This window comes from Magnolia sinica, chromosome 6 (assembly GCF_029962835.1).
Source record: "Magnolia sinica isolate HGM2019 chromosome 6, MsV1, whole genome shotgun sequence".
NCBI classification, from domain to species: Eukaryota; Viridiplantae; Streptophyta; class Magnoliopsida; order Magnoliales; family Magnoliaceae; genus Magnolia; species Magnolia sinica.
Window position 1 is genome coordinate 45,513,297 of NC_080578.1, and position 5,823 is coordinate 45,519,119.

At 37.6% G+C, this 5,823-nt stretch overlaps 1 non-coding gene across 1 annotated transcript; it reads right to left on the bottom strand.

The window, feature by feature from the left end:
- Window positions 1-1,986: 1,986 nt before the first annotated feature.
- LOC131250208 (small nucleolar RNA R71) lies at window positions 1,987-2,093 on the bottom strand. The gene has a single exon (XR_009173136.1). It is a non-coding gene; the product is annotated as a small nucleolar RNA R71 (small nucleolar RNA).
- Window positions 2,094-5,823: the final 3,730 nt, after the last annotated feature.

Consider the following 5,823-nt stretch of genomic DNA (forward strand, 5'->3'; position numbering starts at 1 on the left):
CCAGAGGATTCCAGATCTGGAGCAAGGGAGAGAAGAAAGAGAAGAAAGAGAAGAAAGAAGAGAGAGAGAGATTGTTTGGTTTGACGTTTTTTTATGAATTTTATTTAATATTTTTTTTATGGATTTTATGGGTCACTAATCTCTCAGCTAGGGCTGAGATGAAGCCCCTAATTTGATTAGCTCTTGTATTGGTTGATTTACTTTGAATTTCAATTAATTTGTTTCTTTCTTTAAGTGGGCTTTATGGGTTTAAATTCTATACTTCTCCATCCATGAACTTGACCAAAGTATATATATGGATGTTGTTTGGATGCTTATTATAGGTGCTTGTGTCTGATCAAGAACAGGTTTCCTATAGAGGAAGAAACAGGATGCTTTAATGAATTGTACATCCTTTATGCCCGACCAAGGATATGGGATATGTCATTCATGGCATTGCTTAAAGGAATTAGACAGTCTGTATGCCTGATTAAGGACACAGATTGTGCTTTCTCTATTTAAGTGGTATCAATCTAGATCAAGGTGAATCAATAGACAAAACAAGGGTTAGGATAATTAGGGGTGGATTCGAAAGTCCTAGTGCTCTCTTTCTGATTGAATTTTCTTCCCTGTTCTTAATGGTTTTTTTTCCCTAAAATTGTACTTAGTAATTTATTCCATTATCTGTTGGATTAGTTAAGGAGAGTCATAGATTGGAATTGTGACGACCAGTCCTCGTGGGAACGTTCTCGTAATACGTACCGTATCTGCATCTGATTCGTATACTTGCGAGTTTAAATATCATTTAAATCGTGTTGGTTTAAAAAAAACACCAAGTTTTTGGCGCCGTTGCCGGGGACTGTTTCGGTCCAATTGGATTTAAGATTCTCTCTTATCATAATTCATAGTCTTAGGTTTTTTACTACCTTTAGGTTAAATTTTTTTAGAAACTAACCTATTTCATGTTTTGTAGGGACCTGACATAAACTACTAATTTGGTAATCTCTTTCCAAATTTTCTATTTTTTTTTCTAATTTCTATTTTTAGAATTAAGGTTTTATTTTTTTTTAGAAAGTTTCTATTTCTAGGCTATTTTATTTTATTTCCTATTTTCTAATTCTAGATTCTGATTCTTCTTTCAAGTAACTTTCTATTTTCTAGTTTTAGAAATTTTTTCCCTTTTTAGAAACTAACTTAGTTTTTATTTCTAAGATTACAAACTTTCTTTTTTAGAAATTAACCGTTGCTTAGGATTTTTTTAATTCTAGCATTATTTTAGTAAATTTAATTTATTTTTGTTTTCTTTTTGTTTACAGGAATTAAGGAAGGAAGCTGCTAAATAACATTGTCTTCAAAAGGAGGAGCTCTCAAATCTTCAGACATTCATCATCTCCTTTTCTCGGGTTCTTCTTTCCAATTCTCGTTTACATAGCTTTCTCTTGTTTTTAGGAATTCATAACTTTTTCCTTTAGTTTTATTCATCTTAGGTTACATCTTAGTTTAGTTTTCTTTCTTATATTGATAACATAGTTTATGCTAGGACGTAGATCTCTGAACATAGAACTGGCACCGTTTGATCCTGAGATTGAAAGAACAATTCGTGAAAGATTGAGAAATAATCCTGTTGAAATGACGAATGAGACTGAAGTTAAAGCTCTCAAAGATTATTCAGCTCCTGTCCAATTTAATGCGCCTTCATGCATAGTGTTGCCAACCACTACGGCAGCACACTTTGAACTTAAACCTGGAGTCATACAATTGTTGCCATCCTTTTATGGATTGGACAAGGAGGACCCATATCATCATGTGAAAGAATTCTTAAACATTTTCTCCACCTTTAAGTTCCAAAACTTCTCAGACGATTCGATCCGCCTACGCCTGTTTCCTTTTTCTTTGAAGGATAAGGCGAAAGCATGGTTGAATTCTCTATAAGTTGGATCTATCACTACATGGGACCAACTGTCTAAGAAGTTCTTAAACAAGTTCTTCCCCGTTCACAAAACCAATGCCCTCCGTAGAGAAATTACTAACTTCACACAAAAAGAGGGCGAGCACTTTCATGAATGTTGGGAAAGATGGAAGGACTTGCTTCTTAAATGTCCTCACCATGGTTTTGAGAAGTGGCAACAAGTTCAATACTTCTATGACGGTCTGACACCACAGAACCGTCGCATGGTTGATGCCACCAGTGGAGGGTCATTCATGACCAAAAGTGATGTCGAAGCGTGGAACTTCTTTGAAACCTTGTGCGAAAATTCCCAGCAATGGGATTATTCAAATAGAGGTGACAGAAGTCCCCAACCACAAAAGAGAGGTGGTATATATGAGATAGGAGTCATGCCAGAGCTGAGCGCCAAGCTTGATAACCTGACAAAGAAAGTTGATGCTCTGGTATTAAATAATGGACCACCACAAACAGCTCAAGTCGAGGCATATGCCACATGTTCTAGTCCTGCCCATCCTATGCAGTCTTGTCCATCTGGTGCAGCATTCCCAGAACTTCTCTCTGAACAAGTTCATGCTATGAACACTTTTCAAAAATCTGGGAATGATCCTTACTCAAACACCTATAATCCAGGGTGGGCTAGACATCCAAATTTCTCTTGGGCAAAAGGACCACAACAAGGAGGACCATCTGAAAATCCTCCTATGCAACCGCACCTCCAAGTTGGTAGTCAACAACCTCAACAGTTTCCACAATATCAACAACTGCCTACACAATCAAGGAAACCATCTCTTGAGGATACACTCCATCTTTTCATGCAGAGTTCTCTCCAATTCCAAAAAGACACCCAACAAACCTTACTGGCCAACCAGCAAAGCTTACATGCAAATGCACAATCCATTGCCAAGCTGGAAGTACAAATGGGTCAACTAGCTGCCACATTGAGTGAGAGAGAGAAGGGCAAGTTCCCTAGCCAACCTGAGGCTAAAACAAAGGGACAGTATGAGATTGGCTCTAATTCCAACCAAGGGCAATATCATGAACAGGCCAAATCGATCACTACCCTTAAGTCAGGCAAGCAGATTGATAACAGAATAGAGATGCCTGGGGATGACTCAAATTCTAAAACAGAAGATCAAGATGAAGCAGAGAGTTATACCAATGCATCCAAAGTCCAAAAGCTCTCTGACTCTCCAAGAGCCACTAATGTGCCACCTTATGTGCCCAAAGCACCCTTTCCTCAACGTCTGGCACCAATAAAGAAAAGAAATAACTTTGATGAAATCTTGGATGTGTTTCAAAAAGTGCAAGTCAACATCTCGTTGCTTTACGCTATCAAGCAAGTCCCTGCTTACGCTAAGTTTCTTAAAGATTTATGCACTCAAAAGCGTAAGCAGAATGTTCATAAGAAAGTCTTCCTTGCAGAGCAGCTCAGCTCCATGATTCAACATAACACCCCTCCTAAATTTAGGGATCCAGGAGCTCCCACCATTTCTTGCGGCATAGGAGATCATAAGATCGGGAAGGCATTACTTGATTTAGGGGCAAGTGTCAATTTGTTACCATATTCGGTTTATGAGCAGCTAGGACTTGGTGAGTTGAAACCGACTAAGGTAACATTACAACTAGCCGATAGATCTGTCAAGGTGCCCGGGGTGTTATTGAAGATGTGTTAATCCAGGTTGATAAATTTTATTTTCCAATGGATTTCATAGTTATAGATACTCAGCCTGTCCAGAATCTTCATAGTCAGATCCCAGTCATTTTGGGTCGTCCATTTTTGGCCACATCTAATGCTATTATCAATTGCAGGAATGGAGTTATGAAATTGTCCTTTGGTAACATGAATATTAAACTCAATGTTTTTAATGCAGGACAACAACCCTCAGATTTGGATGACATATTTGAAGTGGACATGATCGAGAGCCTTGTGCAGGACTCCTTCCGTACATCTTTTGAAGATCCTCTTGAGACCTGCTTAACACAATCGGGCATGGATTTTGACATTGATAGTCCCATCCATGAAGTCAATGCGTTGCTCGACTCTACTCCTATATTGGAGACTGAAAAATGGAGAGTGAAAGTGGAACCTCTTCATCCCTCTGAGACTCTTCCTGACAGCACAGTTTGTAACTCTGAGAAGACAAAGGCAAGCAGGCTGCTTAATGTTCTTAGAGCATATAAGGCAGCAATTGAACGGAAGATAGAAAAAATCCAGGTAGTATGCCCCACTGTATGGATGGATCATGCTGTGGTAATATCGCATAACATGCAAAGGAAGCGTGATCCTAACATAGAAGAAGTCGTTCGAGCAGAAGTCCTTAAATTATTTGACGACAGTGTCAGTTACCTTATTTCAGATAGCACAGTTCATGGGAACTCACATCACTTGTCTGGGATTGGTTAATGAAAGTGTTGAGGTAATTTCTTTGGCGAACCCTGGTTATAAAGATTATTTCATTCATGGTCCGTTCTTGTCTGGCTGAAGACGTTAAACTTAGCGCTCATGGGAGGCAACCCAGCCTTTTGCTTTATTGTATTGCTTTTTATTTCATTCATTTTCATTTTTCTTAGTTAGTTACTTCAATGTTTGTGGGTAACATTACTGCAAACCCTCACGAGACTACAACTCGTCCACTAGGGGTAACCTAGGGGTTTAAAGGCTTGTTGCATGTGCTAAATGCAATCGAGAGCACCTGCGAAAGTGGTATAGGTAGGATCTTCTTTTCTTTTTCTTTTTGTTATTTTTGCTTTTGTTAATTTCTCTCTTGCCCTAACTTGCTCTTACATTGATAATTTTGGGAAGCCTCTTGATTCTCCGTCCAGGTACTATCTTTCCCTCATTCCTCTTTTATTATTCGTTGTCCCATGTGCATCGCATGATTATTTCTTTTACATTGAGGACAATGTAGATTTTAGGTTGGGGGTGGGAGATTAGGTTACCTAATCAGTATTTTCTTGGTCTTGAGCAAAAATTTGTGGAAATTTAAATTATTTTTTTTTTTGAAATTTCTATTGAATTCAAAGTGATTTTGAAGGATAGTTGTGATTTTAACATTATAAGATATGCGATGTTGGTAACTTATGACTCTTGGATTCGGCCATCTGCTTGATTTCACAGTCAATTTTGAATTGTTAATCCATGATTAGAAGTTGTAAACATTGATTGAGCCATGATTTCACATATCACATCTCGCTTACACATTAAGTTTTCGGTTCGATAACTGAATGATTAACTTGGTAAAAAGAAGAATTAAAAGGCTAAGTCACATAATCTTCACCATAGGTTTGCTCCCTATAGGTGCAGATTTGATTCTCCATAGTTGACATATGAAAAAAAAAAAAAGTTAGGCGACAAGTTTTCGCCATAGGTTTGCTCCCTATAGGTAAGAATTTGATTCCCCTCATTTGCGTTACTGCTCATAAAGAAAATCAAAGGCTGGTAAAATGAAAAGTTAATCTGTGAGATAAGTGTTGGTTTCAAGCTTGGTTGTCACGAATTACCAATGATATCATGAGATTGACAATTGGATCTCTTAATGTTTGTAAGTCGAGATTACACTTTACATTCATGGAGCTCGATGTTCAGAATTGTTCCAATTAATGGATTAATAGTTTGAAATTAATTATGAAATCTGTCGAGAGCTTGATTCCAAGAGAAAAATTCCACACACCAATCATGAATCATAGAATTTTCACATCTCAGCTATCTGTTCACAAGTCACTTGAGTTTACAGGAATTGTCTTTTATTTCTGAAATTATTTTTCGAATGTTTTGCTCGGGACTAGCAAAATGCTGGTTGGGGGTTGTGATCAGGGTCGAATATTGCATATTAGACCCTAATCATTACCAGATTTTACGTATATGATAATGCTTAATGGAGTATTTTAATTGCATT